Here is a 17,681-nt window from a genome sequence, read left to right on the forward strand (position 1 = left end):
CCCCACGATTTCTGTTGTCAGCCCTACCGAACTGGACACAGCCCTCATCAATCAATCTTTGTATACCAGCCCTCAACAGTTCACAACCATTCTCAGCCTCTGCACAGCCCAAACAGTCTTCATCACAGCCCGGATGCATACCGCTACTTAACAGACGGCCCTTTACCACAAGCAGAGAGGTCTGAATCTCTTCAATCCGGACAACCAGATCTTCAACCTCATTATCAACACAGTTTACCCGGTGAGCACCATGCGCGGGCATAGGATTATTCACAACGTTGGGCACTGGAGAGAAATTGATCGCCTTGGAATCGATCAGATCCTGGACTTTATGCTGAAAAGCCCGGCACTTCTCAATATTATGCCCTGGTGCCCCAGAATGGAAATCGCATCGGACATTTGCATCATACCCTGGTGGCAGAACAGTTGGCGGAGCCATCGTTCTCAACTCAACGAACCCTAATCTGAGCAACTCAGGCAGTAGCTCAGCGTAGGTCATGGGCAGTGGATCAAAACGTCTATCAGGTTGCAGCCTCTGCCTCGGCTGATAAGGACGTTGCTGCTGTTGTTGTTGTTGTTGTCTCGGTTGTTGCGGAGGTTGACGTTGTTGGGGTGCAGGGATGGTCACTGCAGCAACCTGTCTATACTGATTCTGATTTCTGCTCGGCCCTCGGCGGTGCTGAACAGCGTTGGTTTCACCTTCTCTACAGCGAGGTGCCCCAGAGAAAGGTTTCTTGGATGAAGAGGAACCCACATCATTAATCTTCCCGGCCTTGATTAAACTCTCGGTCCTTTCACCGCAGATTACAACATCAGAGAAGCTTCCAAATGGGCAACTCCCCATTCGGTCCATGAAGACACCCTGAAGTGTGCCGATGAACATATCTGTCAACTCCCTTTCCAGCATAGGGGGTTGAACTCTGGCAGCAAGTTCACGCCACCTCTGGGCGTATTCTTTGAAGCTTTCGTTGTTCTTCTGGCACAGACTCTGCAGCTGAGTCCGGCTCGGTGCCATATCCATGTTGTGTTTGTATTGTCTGAGAAAAGCTTCTCCCAGATCCCTCCAACATCGGATAGAATCTCGTTTGAGCTCCATGTACTAATCCAAAGATGCCCCAGATAGGCTATCTTGGAAAAAGTACATCCACATCTTCTCGTCATCTGTATATGCCGAGATCTTCCGGTAATAGGCCTGCACGTGAGTGCGAGGGCAAGAAGTACCGTTGTACTTGTCGAAGGTAGGCGTTTTGAATTTATGGGGGATTCTCAGACCTTCAACCAACCCCAGATTAGTGACATCGAACCCGAGAGAGTTCTGGCATTCCATCGCCCTTATTTTTTCAGCCAGGGCATCGACCTTACGATCCCTATCCTCCATTCTGGCAAAGTCACCATCATCCTCACTCGGCATTGAGAACATGTCCTCTTGTCTGTCAACAAGAGGAGCTGGGTGACGCACCGGAGCCCTGGTAGCTCTAGTATTGACCTCTGCAGCAAGTGGGTGACCATCAACTCTTATCCCCCTGAGTTCTTCTCCCGTAGCATAGCCATGAGCGGGAGCAGCAGCAACATTAACAGTTTCAAAACCAGGTGGAGCAACAGGTGAACCACGGTTAGACGCCTGAATAACCGTCTCTTGCCTCTGAACCAAAGCACGGAGCTCCTCCTGACCTTGAGCAACCCCTTGCATCATCGTCATAAATTGGGCCATGTTCGCCCTCATCTCAGCTAATTCAGTCTGAACCTGATCCATGCTTCTGCGCTGATTAAGTCTTGTAGAATACCGGTGAGGTCGCTGATCCGCTATCCTGCCTGACACAGGAACCAGAGTGAGAAGTCGGCACGAGAACACCTATTATGCAAATGATATGGGTATGATGCTAATGCATATGATGCACATGAAATGATCATTCCTCGGGCATTCAAAGAGCCTGATTCGTCTCAAGAAATGACAACCTGCCACACCACACAAGCAACAGGGAGATACAGAACAACATACAACTGAGCAATAATTACAGAATGAAGCCAAAAATCTCATGTATAAATGAGCAACTGGATCACACAACAAAGATCCAAATATCCAACAAAGTACAACAAAGGAATCCCACCCAACAAGCCTGGGGGTGATTCACAACATAAACATCAGAAAGTACAAGCTAAGACAAGTTACTTCCAGAAATGAGCGTCTTCAAGTAGTGACACTGGTCTATCAACAGTTCACACTCTGAACATTCTGGCAAGGGAGTGATCTTCTCCTTCAACTGTCTTCTAAGCTCGACAACCTCTGCCCCAAGCTGGGTCTCTGATACAAGTCTCTGGTCGACTTCCTTCTTCAACTGGATATCTTTGTCTCTGAGTTGCTTCTCCAAGTCTCTGATCTTCTTCAAATAACTGGCTTCAACTCTCTGCAATCTCAAACACTCTCTGTGCTCTGCATCTAGCAAGTTCTCCATCTCTGAATAAGATCTCTTCTTGCTCCTCACACCACCAACACCTGCATTTTGAACATCTCTGAGTTGATGAGTCAAATTCAGCCTATCAGCTTTGGCTTGATACAACTCCATTTGGGCATCTTGCTCTTTCTCTTTCAGACGGCGATTCTCCATCAAAGCTTGCTTGTACTGCTCAACAGGCACAGTTTCAGCAAGAATCAAGGGTGGTTGCACTTGCAACGGATTCATCCTATCATAGGGCAACAGCAAAGTTTCCACTCTCTTCTTCACCCAATCGGTGTAATCAGGCATAGCAATGGCAAACTTCTTCCCTAAGACAGATCCATCTCTGACGCTAATGGACTTCCAAGCTCTCCCAATCTGCTCCAATCTAACAGGGTCAGCTTTCTTCTCAAAATACACACTCTCAGCGATCTCAGCTTCAAGTGGCCTTCCACTCATCATGAACCCTAACTGGCGAAGAGAAAGAATTGGGTTGTAATTGATGCAACCCTTGGTCCCCACGAGTGGCACGTTCCGGAATTCCCCACAACTCATAATGACATCCCGCACATCCATCCGGTAAGACTGCCATCTGATATCATATGAAGTGAGAGACATCACTCTCTGAGTCCACCTATAAGTGCTCTGAACGTCAACAAACGGTCCGCTGACTGGCAGGAGAGACATATACCATCTGAGCAAAAGTGGGAGACAGCATCTGATAGCTCCACCCTTACCATGCCTACTGTGAATAGCGTAGTAAGTGTCAGCTAGCAGAGTAGGAACTGGATTCCCTCCCATGAAGATACTGACTGCAGCATAGTCAATAAAATTGGGCATACTCGGAAACAGGACGATGCCATAGATCATAACAGCAAGCTGGGCATAAAAAGCTTCCCAATTTCCCTTCTCTGCTTTCCCTCTAGCAACTCTCAGCAGAAACTTCAAAGGCAGCCCAACTGTATCCCCATTAGTCTTCCAACTATCACTGATATCTCTGATGCTCAGATGGAGAGCCCTAGCAATAACCCTGAAGTCAACCTCCTTCGGTACGTCCAAGAAAGGAATCTGATGTTGAGTAGGGACACCCAACAGGATGGAGTACTCCTCGAGAGTAGGCGCCAACTGATAGTCCTGGAAAGTGAAACATCTAAGCTCCGGGTCATAGAACTGAAGAAGAGTCTGCAACGGCACTGGATCGACTGCCATCTTCACCAAAGTCAACAGATCCCCATACTGGTCACTGAACCCCTTCAGATGATCACTGGTCACGAAACTGCTCAACTCAATCAGAGATGTCAAAGGCTCACGGTGAAAGCTATAAGAACAGGTCTTCCGCTTCGGCTCTGGGACTGTTGCCATCTCTATCAAGGAATCAAGCTCTGGAATGTACCTGAGAAATGATATGCATGCAAGGATTAGTTCTTTCTTTTTTTCCTTTTTTTCATTTTTCTTCAATTTCTTTTTCATTGCATTTCTTTTGAAAAATAAACATGCTATGATGCACATGATGCAGACACGACTGGCAAGCTGTGCATCTCTGAACACAGGATCGAAGCTCCGGCTCGAACTCTGATCACAATCATCTGAAACCCAAAGTCAACTGGTCAACTGTAATCTGAACCCAATCTGAGAAACTGAGTCACCAACAGGAGCACACTGAGTCACCAACTAGTCACCAACCGGTCACCAACAGTCACCATCTGTACCTGTTAAAGTGATCATTCCCCCCCACTCACGGGTGTCATCTAGGCCAGGGTAAGGTCGAAAGAAACGCAGCATAAATAACCTTTCGCAGAATACTATCATATACACACCTGAAGTATGTAACGATAATATCCTACCAGGGTCTGAACTGCTCGTGATATCAATGTTCCGCTAAGTGGCGCATACCACCCGCTTCCCATGAATCACTCTATTCCTAGGTTTCCTAGATTGCACTCATAGCCTGGGTATTGGGCCTTTTACCTCGAGTAATTCCCACCCCCAATCAGAGAAAACACAACCAGCACAGCAGATGAAAATGAATGAATGCAAACATTAATGTGTAACACCTCAAAATTTGCCCTCCTCTCTTGGGACTAGCATAACATATTGCATATCTTTTTTTAGGTCATTAGGCATTGCATATTGCATATCATGTGGTTACATTGTGCAAGCCATCCTCTCAAGTCTTGATCAGAAGAAAGGAGGTCATGTGCAAGCTATGGTTTCATTGGACTGGTCATTAATCATCTGAGGATGTGGAGGTCCAAATTAGGGTTTTGTGGTTCTCAAGGAGATTGGTCTTTATCTTGGTTTAAATGATACATCATCATCATCATGGTCTTGATATCATCCAAGAAGATTCAGAAGATTGATCAGATACCTTGAGATTAGGGTTTTGACCACTAGTCAACCCTAATCAGTTGCATTGGGCCAATCAGGGCGTGGCTAGGAGATGGGGTCTATGATGGATATGGGGATCATTTCATGTTTGTATTGAGCTTATTGAGGCTAGGGTTTCATCATTGAGCCATTTCATCAGAGGATTGGGGCTCAGATTGATCAGTGCATGGCCAAATTCATCTATTAGTTGAAAAGTCAACTGTGGTCAACTGTGCTTGATTTTATGGATTTGGAGGTGGGAGAGAGTTGGATACACTTCATTCATGTTGGAACAAGTGTTATTTGACATGTCAAAGCTCAAGAGTGAAGAAAATAAAGTCAGAACAAAAATTGCCAAAAATAGAAAGTGACTTGTAATGGAAGTTTCCAAAAATGGAAAGTTTTTCACCACAAAATTACATGTCCAAGGAAGCTTCAAATGAAAATTTGTTCAACCTGAAAGTTGTAGATCTTGTTCTCACCTTTCCAAAAAGTCCAAGAACTTGAAATTCCCCTGCATGGTTGGCAAGTTATGGTCCATTCAATTTCAAAAAAGACCCATAATCAAAGTGGCATAACTTTCACATGGAGTGTCCAAAATGAGTGATCTTTTTATGAGCAAACTCCATTTAACATGTACTTTCATGGTGCATAATCAAAATTCATCAAAAATGGTCAATGCAAAAGGTCAATTTTCAAGTGCACTAATTAAAATCCAAGGGCAAAATGGTCCAACTTGAGAAATACTTGGAATTTTGGAATGGGAGTTTTTGCAACACCTCACATATGCCAATTAGAGATGGTTTGAATTGTCATAAGTGTTCAAGGTCCAATATCTGGCTAGGTCACTTTTGAACTTCACTTGAAAATGCAAAATTTGGCATGACATAGTGAAAATGAATATTACAAGGCCAATTGCCATGGGATCAAAGCCAACACATCACAAATGATATTTGGAAGATGTCTGAGCTGTCATACAGCTGTCATGAGCCCTTATGTGAAATACCAATTTTGCCCTTGCATTGAAAATTCCACATTAAGCTAATCAAGTGCATTTTTGGTTAATTGGTGATTAGAAGGTGATTAAGCAAGAGTATAAAGCCTTAATTGTAACAGAATTGCACACACAAATCACAATTCACAAGAATCTAACTAAATTTCCCTCCAAATTCACAAAAACTCTTCAATCTTCATCAAGCATTTTTCAACTTTTCTCCATCAAATCTCAATCAATTTGCACGATTCTTTCTGGATTCATCTCCTACAAGCTTCAATCTCCAACTGTTTTGACAAATCAAGGCCAAGAACCTCAAGATCAAGGACTGTCCAAAGCTTATGCATTAATGGCATTTTGAGAATTCTTCCAATTGAAGCAACCTCGAGCCAAGGATCTTCCTCCAATCATCTTCCTATACCTGGACACGCATCTGTTTTGGAAAATTACATCCAGAAACATCGAATTCAAGCACTGCTTCATACCTAAGGTGCATTTTTGAATCTCACCGTTTCTTAAATTATTACATGCGTTTTGTAGTTCATTCATCATAGATCAACATGCAATTCGTAGTTTTTGATTTGGTTAATTATTAAGAGAGATATCATGCTTTGAATGTTTGAATGTGAAACTTTAATCGTTCGATCCGTGATGTGTGGTTAGAATTAGGAGAAAATAGTTGCATATCTTGAATCCTTGTGGAAAGACGGTTCCAACGGTTATAAGCTTGTTGCGTTTGGGTGATGTTTGTTCATGAGCGAAAGCTGGAAATTTTCTGAAGTTCTTATGAAGAACACGTTGGAACAGTGCTTTTGATCCGAAATTTCATGGCCTTGGTTCAAAATCGTGTTTGCCGCGCCTTTTAACCAGTAGGAACGCGCCATTACATCTGTTCCAGACGGCGTCGTTTTGCTCAGTAGCATTAGTATTACGCTTTTGCCATTGCATTATTTAATTTAATTATTATTTCATTTGTTTTTTCAATTTTTGTTACATGAACTTAGAAAATTAGTAACTCACTCATTTTTCATCCAAATTTTGTGAGATTTTTTGCATAATTCTCATGATGATGTGTAGAATTTGATTATGATTTTTGTGAATTTTTTGCATGTGTAGAAAAATAAAATGCTTAGGGATTGTTTGATGTGTCACATTTTTGTACACTTTGCCATATCTATCATGAAATGCTCATACTTGCAAATAAATGGATGAAAATTTTTGTGTTTATTCTGAACATGTTGATGGTGATTTTCATGTAGAGTTTGTGAATTTTGGATGCTTGGTTGATTAGATATGAATTTTTGGATTAAGGTGTGACAATTTGTGTCACACCAAGCTAGGCCATTTTCTGATTTTATTTAAAATGCCTAGAGATGTTGATTTGAGCTGAAATTTTGTGTGGATGATCATTGATATGTTAAGATAACATGTGAATTTTGCTGGAATTTTTGGTTGCATTTTCAAATTGATTGATAATTTTCTTCTCTGTATGCTCATTTGGTAACCTTGTGTGACACATGTTGGCATTTTGCTTGTGAAATTCTCATAGTGTATTGGATGAAGATGAAATTTGGTGGGAGCATTGTAGACACATTATAGGACATCATGGTTTTTATCCCATTCATTTCTAATATGTTGTCACTGTTTTATGATTTATGGAGGATGATGCTTATGTGGATGCCTTGGTTTGGCTTGAATAATTGTGTCTGGATTTCTTGATTTTCATTGACCTACTTTCTTTTGTCCAATTGAGCTGAAAATTGACATGCCATACGTTGAATATGTCCTGTTTAGGTGTGAATTTTTGTGGAATTAATTGAATGGTTTTGGTATGCTTTTGAGTGAAATAGTTCTTTTTGGTCTTTTGGTGTTGCAAATTGCATGATTGATGTTAAATTGTGCATGAAATGATAATGGTGAATGGTATGAGCATGGGACCAATTGCATTTGCTTTTGAATTGTTTTAATGTGATTTTGGTTGAATATTACTTGTTGTTTAGAATTTTTTATCCCTTTTGGACCCTAGGCTTGGCCTAGTGGTCTTGTTTCTCACATTTGGTGTGGATTTTCAGGATGAAATGCACAATGCTTAAGGAGATTGCTTCAAGGCAATTTGAATTGAGTTTGGTTGATGTTTATCCACTAACATGTTTTTATGTTGTAGGGATTGGTGCTTGAGCTTGGGCTTATAGCTTGCACTTATGTGCATTAACTTATGTTGTCTGTATAGATTGACTTTTGCTGTTTATTGTTGGTTTGTCTGAGTACTGATGATACTTGATTGATTTCAGGTACATTAAGTTGCTTACAGTTCTTTAAGAACTTGCTTGCTGCTGCTTGGTTTTTAAACCACTTGAGGTAGGACTTCTATTCTCCATGTAGTCTGGAAGACCTGGCCTGTTACTTGGCCAGGCAACTGTCTGAAGTCCTCCTTAAGAGGCGATGTTTGTGGTTGTTTACATTTGTGCCCAAGCAGGTAAAGACCTCTATGAGGCAATTGGCGGATCATAGGGATATGCAATCTATCCCCCGCTATTCTGTTTGAGTCGTCCCTCTGCTCACACGGCTGTGTGTTGATGCATTGGGACACAAACCCAAGATCTCGTGCTGTTGCACAATCGAGTCAGAGTCTTTGAGCGTAGAAGGGTCCCTCCATTCTGGACCCACGCTCCTTTGTCTGAAGCTCTCCCTGGTCAGGGATAAGAGCTGTGAAGTCTAATCTTCACTCACCTTTCATCTGCTTCACCTTAGCCCCGCAATGGCAAGGTTAAGAGCGAATACTACCCATGTACAGATGACTTGCTTCGGCAGTCAAACCCATTGTTTGAGCCTCACTTGACTGCTTATAGTGTGTGCTATGTGAATATTTGCTTGAAATGCTTGTTTTGATCTGTTGATGCTTGTATGCTTGCTTTCTTCCTGGATAGGATTAGCTTGCAGTTGTGCAAGTAGGTAGAAACCTCAACGTAGGGCAATGATGCATGACAACACTAGGCTCGAGTACAGCTCCCTGGTAGTGTGTCTTCCCTTGGTTTCTGGCTAGATTTTCTTTCCCTTTCGGGGGAACTACATCGCCCTGATCCTCGTTCCAGACGAGGTATGTAGGCAGGAGACCGCATGAGGTCTCTCCGGGCACTTTTTTTCCTTTTTGCGTGTGTTTGCTTGTTATCTGCTTGTGTGTCAGGATATGGACGTAAGCCCAGCGATTGGCTGTACGTATCCTGATTGTGTTTGTTTGGTTCGGAAGCTGACGTAATTCCATCGAGTGGTTGTCGGGTTCCCTGTTTGCCTGTGGGTGTGTGTGTCTTGTTTGGCGTGCGTGAGCCGAACTACGGCAGCTCTGATTCTCGTTCCAGACGAGATACGTAGGCATAGGATGCGACGTCCTATCGAGCTCTCTTCCCCTTAACCCCACCTGTGTTGTCTTCGGTGCGTGTGTGTGTGGTGTTTTAGCAACCTTTTCTTTTCTTAGAGCGTGGATCCCGTCGAGTACGACGAACGTGAGGGGTGCTAATACCTTCCCCTTGCGTAACCGACTCCCTTACCCTTTCTCTTTGGTCGCGAGACCATTTCCTTTCCAGGTTTCTCTGAGCGTTTCCTTTCCCTATCTTGGGATAAATAACGCGCAGTGGCGGCTCTGTGTTGTTTTTGTTTTAGCCCGCCGGTTGTTTTTTCGCGGATGCGACATAATGCACACAATAAATGCAAACAATAAATGCACATATATACAATGAATGCAATAAATAAACACAGCACAAAGCAACCAAAACCCTAACCTAGAGAACGCTAGGAGAGACTCGCTTAGGGAAGATGGACCAGCAAGAGGTCAACTTCCTATGTCCCCAGTGGAGTCGCCAGCTGTCGCATTATGCGAAAAACCGGCGGGAAACAAGAACAACAGAGCCGCCACCGTGCGTTATTTATCCCAAAAGAGGGAAAGGAAATGCTCAGAGTAAACCTGGAAAAAGCATGGTCTCGCGACCAAAGAGAATGGGATCGGGAGTCGGTCATGCGAAGGGAAGGTATTAGCACCCCTACGCATCCGTCGTACTCGACGGGATCCACGCACAATAGGAAAGAATAATGGTTGCTAAAACACTGCTCACACACACACACACTGGCTGAAAGAGACACAAGAAAACAGACTGAAACTGACTCGGCAGGACATCGCGTCCTGGGCCTACTTAGTCTATCAGGCATAGACATCAGAGTCTAAGTAGTTCGGACTGGGGAAACGACACATGCTCGCTAGGATATCGCATCCTATGCATACGTATCTCCTTTGGACGAAGGAGAATCAGAGCATCCGTAGCTCGGCTAACACGCACACGAACAAACACAGGCAAAGGCAAACGTGGAGCCTGAATGCCAATCACTGGACTTACATCAGCATCCGAACCAAAACACATACAAACACTGGAACCCGAATGCCACTCGATGGACTTACATCAGCTTCCAAGCACACAACAAGACAAAACAAAGACACAGGCGCCCGGAGAGATCTGCTCATCTCCTGCCTACGTACCTCATCGGGTATGAGGATCAGGGCGACGTAGTTCCCCTACGCAGGGACACAAGACTAGCCTGACCAGATAACAGAGGGAGACACAACTAGGGAGACTAACTCGAGCCTAGATGTTATCATGCAAGATTGTCCCTAAGTTAAGGTTTCTAGCTAACTTGCACAGGAAGCAAGCCTATCCTATTCAACACAAACAGTAAATTAAGCATTTACAAGTAGCACACACTATATGCACACAAAAGGGGCTCAATCAAGGGGTAAGACTGCAAGAGCTAGTCATCTGTACAGGGGTGGTGTTAGCTCTTAACCTTGCCATTGAGGGGCTAAGGTGAAGCTGATGAGAGGAGAGTGAAGATAACACTTCACAGCTCTTATCCCTGGTCAGGGAGAGCTTCAGACAAAGGAGCGTGGGTTCAGAAAGGAGGAACCCTTCTACACTCAAGACTCTGACACAACTGTACGTTGTACAAGATCTTGGGTTATTGTCCTCAATGCGTCAACACAGTGGTGTGAGCAGAGGGACGACTCAACAGAATAGCGGGAGATAGATTGCATATCTCTTATATCCTCCAATTGCCTCATAGAGGTCTTTACCTGCTTGGGGACAAAAGTAAACAATCACAAACATTGCCTCTTAAGGAGGACTTCAGACAGGTGCCTGGCCAAGTAACAGGCCAGGTCTTCCAGACTACATGGAGACAAGAATGTTATACCTCAGTGCAAATTGCTTATCAAGCAAAGCAAAGCAATATTAGCAACTAACGTACCTGAAATCAATCAAATACAATCAGTATACCAATCACAGAATTAAACAGCAAATGGTTCACAATTAGTTATACACAGACAAACACAATCCAATGCACCAAAGTGCAAGCAACTCAAAGGAGCCAAGCATCCTACAACATAAACCAAGTTAGTTTACAATATCAAATGATATCCCAATCAAATGTGAATCCACTTCCTTAAGGTATTTTGCTTCTTAACCTGAAAATCACATTCAAACATGAGATACAAGACCACTAGGACAAGCCTAGGGTCAAAAGGAAGTAAAAAAGTCAAAACAGCAAGTGAAACATGATCAAAATCAAGATAAATCAATTAAAAAGAGAATCCAATTAGTCTCACATCAAAACTATGCACCAAATTCATTTCATGCACAATTTAAGTCAAACTAGGCAATTATGAGCCATATATGAGCAAACAGAATGGTCACACTCAAACAAATACCTAAACAGCTCAATAAATTCCACAAAAATTCCAGCCTAAACAGGACACATTCGATGAGCTACACATCAATTTTCATGCCATTTGTCCAAGAGGAAGTAAGTCAATGAAAATCATAAAATCAACAGAAATCCAAGCAAGCTCATACATGGTAGCAAAATAAGAATCAACTTCAATCAAATGCAAAACAGTGAGAACAACTAAGAAATGAATGGGACCAAATCCAAAGTGAACTCAAACATGTTATTAATCACTCCATCAAATTTCACATTCATATGATATGGTATGAGCATTTCACATAGCATTTAAGGCAATCACTCAAGCAAAACCCTAAAATGTCTAAACAGCAAGCAAAAATCCCAATCAAATAAGAAATGGTTCAATAATTCCTACGAAAAATCATGGTGAAACTAGACATATGCAAGGTATCACATGCAAAAATTGGGAGCATTTGGCAAAGCATAGGCATAGAAACAAAATTCATGAATACAGCATAACATAGTGTGACACACATTGTCACACTCAACTTAATCACATCATATCTCTCTAACCATAAATCCAAAATTCACAAACTATACATCAAAATCACCAGCAATGAGTCAAGAACAAGCCTATAATGATGAAAAATTGGGTTTATTATGATTTTTTGAAGTTTATTGAAATGATGAAATATGTATTTAAGTTTTTTAATTGAATTAATTAAGTCTGATGGCAAACTTGTAAATATTGAAGCCCTGGCCCAAAACGCTGCGCATAACTTAATGTGGTGGCGCGCTTTGATTCGCTCGGCTTGGAGGGAAACATGATTTGAAAATGGCAAGGCACAAAAGCGGATCAAACACACGCGTTTTCCAGAATTTCTTGGAGCTTCGTCGTGTTCGTCATCTCCAGAATCCATCACGAACAAATTGGCACGAAAATGGACAAGTGGCGTATGGTTGGAACCGTCTGAGTACGTACATCAATAATATACAAATGAAATCTCCTAATTCCTACTGTATTGGACGGATCGAGCAAGAAAAGGTTTGACATCAAAAGTTCAAATCACGATCTCTCTCTCAAATCTTAATGATTTTTAATTCTACAACTTGCAACGTGATCTATGAGCTACACTCTACAAGAACCACATCATGATTTGGATAATAGTGAGAATCGAATTCCAACCTTTAATGGTAGCAGCTGTGGATTTCGCGCGTTTCCAGGTGTAAAAGCATGAAACAGATGACGCTTGGTGCTACAGAAGGTGTGTGGAATGATTTGCTTAGCTCGATCGTGCTCCAAGTTGATGATTCTTCAAACTGCCATGATCTTGTTCTTGCTTCAACAGCTGCGTTTTCTTGATGCCATGGCCATGGTTCGATGAAAACAGATCCACGATAGCATTCCTGGATGATGATTATCACAATAGAAAACACAAAGGATCAAGCAATTCAAAGAAAAGTTGAAAAAAGTGTGATGAACTTTTGAGAGAATTTGAGGTTTTTGGAGAATTTTTGGAACTGGATCTGAGAATTGTGATTATGATCACGAGAAACAGTTATGATTAAGACTATATACCAATGCCTAATCCAAAAATTAATCATGATTAGCAAAATTAGGATGATTAGTACAAAGTGCATTTCATGTGTTAGGTCCAATATGCCCTTTTTCAAATTAAGCCACTATGACAGCAAAAACCAGTTCACACAAGTTCTAAATGGCATATGTGATGTGTTGGAAAAAGTCTCATGTGCAAATTCAATGTATTTCTCAAAATCACCTTTCCATGCCAAAATGCAAATGTGTTCACTTAAAAAATGTCATTTTGCTATGAGAGTTTTTGATGAAATTTGCTTATGCACCATGAAAGATCATATGAAATGTGGTTTGCTCAAAGAAAAATCAACCAAATTGGCCATTCCATGTGAAAGTTATGCCACTTTGATTTTGGGCATTTTCTGAAAATGAATGGACCATATCTTGCCAACCACACATGGGAATTTCAAGTTCTTGGACTTTTTGGAATGGTGAGATCAAGATCTTCAACTTTCATGTTGGACAAAATTCCATTTGAAGCTTGTATGATGAAGTAATTTTGAGGAGAAAAACTTTCCATTTTGGGCAGTTGAAATTACAGGTCACCTGCCATTTTAGGAAACTTCTTGTCTGACTTTATTTTCTTCAACCTTGATCTTTGGTATGTCAAATGAGACTTGTATGGACATGAATGAAGCCTTTCAAACCATCTCACACCTTCAAATCCATAAAATCAGGCACAGTTGACCACAGTTGACCACAGTTGACTCTTTATGGTTTCAGCTGAAATTCAGCTTGACTGTTGAGCTTTGATCAACCAATCTTGGGCCAAACCACTTCAAAATGATCCTTAGACCATATGAACTTGATAAACCAACCCTAAGGCTTTGTCTCAATGGAAATGGCACATGCTTGCTTGTTTGACCTGATTCTCCTGATCAATTTGACCTAATTTGTCAGCTGAACTTGCACTTGGGCAAATGGCTATGCAATGCTATGCAATGGACTTTTTTATGCTAATGACCTAATGATGAAAATGTATGTACACAAGGTAGGTGCAAATTTGAGGTGCTACAACATGTTCCTACTCATTTGAAATTATCTAAAGATGAAAATGGTGTTAGTATAGATCAAAGTCTCTACAGAATCATGATAGGGAGTCTGCTATATCTCACAGCAAGCAGACCTGACATTGCTTTTGTTGTAGGTGTATGTGCTAGATATCAAGCTGAACCAAAAGTGAGTCACATAAACCAAGTGAAAAGGATCCTGAAATATGTCAATGGCACTAATGACTATGGGATGTTGTACACTCCTGGATTTGGATTTGTGTTGACTGGATATTGTGATGCTGATTGGGCTGGAAGTGCTGATGATAGGAAAAGCACATCAGAAGGATGCTTCTTCTTGGGGAACAACTTAATATCATGGTTTAGTAAGAAACAAAATTTTGTGTCTTTGTCCACTGTTGAAACTGAATACATAGCAGCTGGAAGTAGTTGTTCTCAACTGGTATGGATGAAACAGATGTTGACTGAATACAATGTCATGCAAGATGTCATGACATTGTACTGTGACAACCTGAGTGCTATAAATATTTCTAAGAATCCTATTCAGCACAGCAGGACAAAACATATTGATATCCGTCATCATTTTATTCGAGAACTAATGGAAGATAAAATTATAGCCCTAGAGCATGTTGCTACTGAAATGCAGTTAGCTTATATTTTTACAAAGGCCTTGGATGCAAATCAATTTGAATTTCTAAGAGGGAAATTAGGGATTTGTATTTATGAGAATTTGTAGCAATTAATTTGGAGTGGGAAAGGTAATAAAATTATTGTCTACTTACTTAAAATAAAGTGCCCCATTTATGGTAAATCATCACCTAGTATTGGAAATTCCACCTATTACCTTTTCACACGCAACCTCTTCTCAAACATTTCCAACTCCCTCAGACTTCCTCAAACTTCTCTGCTAGGGCAACTGAAACCTTTCCACAAAAACAACAAGATGTCACAACATCAAACACCATCTGGTTCACAGACTCCTAAGCCTACTCACAAGGATAGAACGCCTTCAATGGACTTTCTTGATGAAGATATTTTAGATGTGATTCCCCTGTCTGTCATTCCAGGTGAAGCTCCTGACTCAAACCATCCCATGGATGCATCTGCCACTGCATGCCCTACTCAAGGTAACAGCTCTAGTATCCCTTCTAGCTCTACTCATGCCACTAGTTCTAAGGACGACATGCATCACACTGATCGTTTCATAAGAAACCTAGTCACTAGAATCTTCAATGAAGGATATTCTGTAAAGGGAGTTTCTACTCCTCTATCAAGAAGGGACCCATCTCCTGAGGTTGGACCTCATAATGAGAAGGATGATGATTCCTCTAAATTTGAAAAGGATATGGCTGCTGAAGGTTTGTGCTCTTTAGGGCAAACTGTGTCTGGTAAGAAATTTGTGGCATCTACTACTGCCAATGCTTCACAGTCTAAGAAACATGATTCTGCAAACAAGGTGATTGACCCAGAGGATGATAGTTCGGATGATCAAGATGATAGCTTGCTTCATCACTTAAAGCCTAGTGTGGCTAAGAGGATAAAAACTAGAAAAGGTAGGTCTGTGGCTGAAATGATGTCAGCCAAAACTACTAAGAAGATACTGGTGTAGGTCCCTCAAAATCTTTGAGCAAAGTTGATGTGAAGAAGAGGAAAGTGAGAGAAATTTCTGAGTGTGATGAAGATGTTAAAGAAGATGTCCCTGACATCTCCCCTGTGAAGAGGACAATTGTTAGGAAGTCCCCTGTGAAAGTTGTTGTTGTACACTTGGACAATATCTCTTTCCATCTTGAAGATGGAGCAGCAAAATCGAAGTTTGTGATCCAAAGAAGGGTGGCTGTAGAGAGAGAGTTAGGCAAGGATGTTGTTGAGGTAAAAGAGGTCATGGACCTAATTAAAAAATTTGGATTAATGAAGACTGTGGTTGGGTTGTCTCAGTGCTATGAAGGATTGGTGAAGGAATTCGTTGTCAACATTCCTGAAGATATTGCTGGTAAAAACAACAATAAATTTTGTAAAGTGTTTGTAAGAGGGAAGTGTATCACATTTTCTCCCACTGTGATTAACAAGTGTCTAGGAAGAGGTACAAAAGGTGCATGTGAACTGGAAGCCACAGACAATGAGGTCTGTAGGGAAATTATAGCAAGACAAGTGAAGGAGTGGCCTAGTAAGAAGCATCTCCCTGTTGGGAATCTGACTGTGAAGTATGCCATATTGCACAAGACAGTGTCTGCAAATTGGGTTCCTACCAACCACATTTCCACAATTTCAAATTCCCTTGGAAGATTCATCTTTGCTGTTGGAACCAAGCTGAAATTTGATTATGGTAGATTTATGTTTGAACAAATTGTCAAACATGCTTCTACAAACGCAGTAAAGTTGCCTATAGCTTTTCCCTCAATGATTTGTGGGATTATCTTGAGCCAACACCCTGGAATTGTGAGTACAAATGACCTACCTAGTAGAAGAAAACCTCCTCTATCAGTTCACTACAAATTGTTAGAAGGTAGTCATGTCGAAGACATTGTCATGACATCTGCTGTGAAAAAACCAGCCTCAAAAGGTGGTCTTATTGTTGAGCTGAAAGAAACTTGTAAAGAATTGGATACAGGGATAAGGGTAGCAACAGCTAGGAAAGAAGCTTTGGAGGCTCTGATTGCAAGCTTGGAGCAAGCTGAAAGAGAGAATATTGGACAGGCCAAGGAAGCAGAAGCCCAAACCTCTAGTGAGAGGTCTGCAACTAAAGATGAAACAAGTGGCAATTCTGGTTCTGATGCTAATGAAGATGCAAGCTCTAGCTCCTCTGATTAGCCCTTTTTCTCCTTGCTGTGATGGATGTTTTTGTTGGCAGTTATGCTCTGCTGCTTTGATATGTATTTTTCTGGATTTTCTAGATTTTATCTCAACTTGTATAAAGTTATGTATGTTCTTGGATATGTAACACTTACCGTTCTGCTTTGACATTATGTTTGACGTTCTGTTTGTTTGACTAAATAGACATTTATTTTGTCTCTTTGGTCTCTTTTGGCCAAAAAGGGGGAGAAGTAGCTAAAGTAGTTATGCTATACTATATACAGATGATGTTGAAGATGATGTTACAGATGATGTTGGAGATAATTTGTATGATACAGATGATGTTACAGATGTATGTTGGAGATAATCTGTTTATTACAAGTGATGTTGAAGGTGTTGTTAGAGGGAGAAGTGTTCTGTCTGTGTTGAGCAAACTAGTGCAAGCTGGAGGGGGAGGTGGAGCACAAGCGCATATGTGTTTACTAGTTGCTATTTTAGCTAGTAATGTGTTTTTTATTACTTCTGCTGCTGAACTGATACTGTGATTATTCTCTTGTGAAACAAATGATCTGTTGTATATTTTAGCCAAAATTTGCCAAAGGGGGAGTTTGTTGATTCTATGTGTTGGCACCAATTTTGGTAAAACCTAGAGTTTTCACAAGTTGTCACAAATGTTGTCTTGACATGAGATATCAGTTTCCTACAGGGTGTTTAAATATGGTTGTGCAGGATTTAGCTGAGATGTCAGACCCGATGTCAAGACA

This window comes from Lathyrus oleraceus, chromosome 5 (assembly GCF_024323335.1).
Source record: "Lathyrus oleraceus cultivar Zhongwan6 chromosome 5, CAAS_Psat_ZW6_1.0, whole genome shotgun sequence".
NCBI classification, from domain to species: domain Eukaryota; kingdom Viridiplantae; phylum Streptophyta; class Magnoliopsida; order Fabales; family Fabaceae; genus Lathyrus; species Lathyrus oleraceus.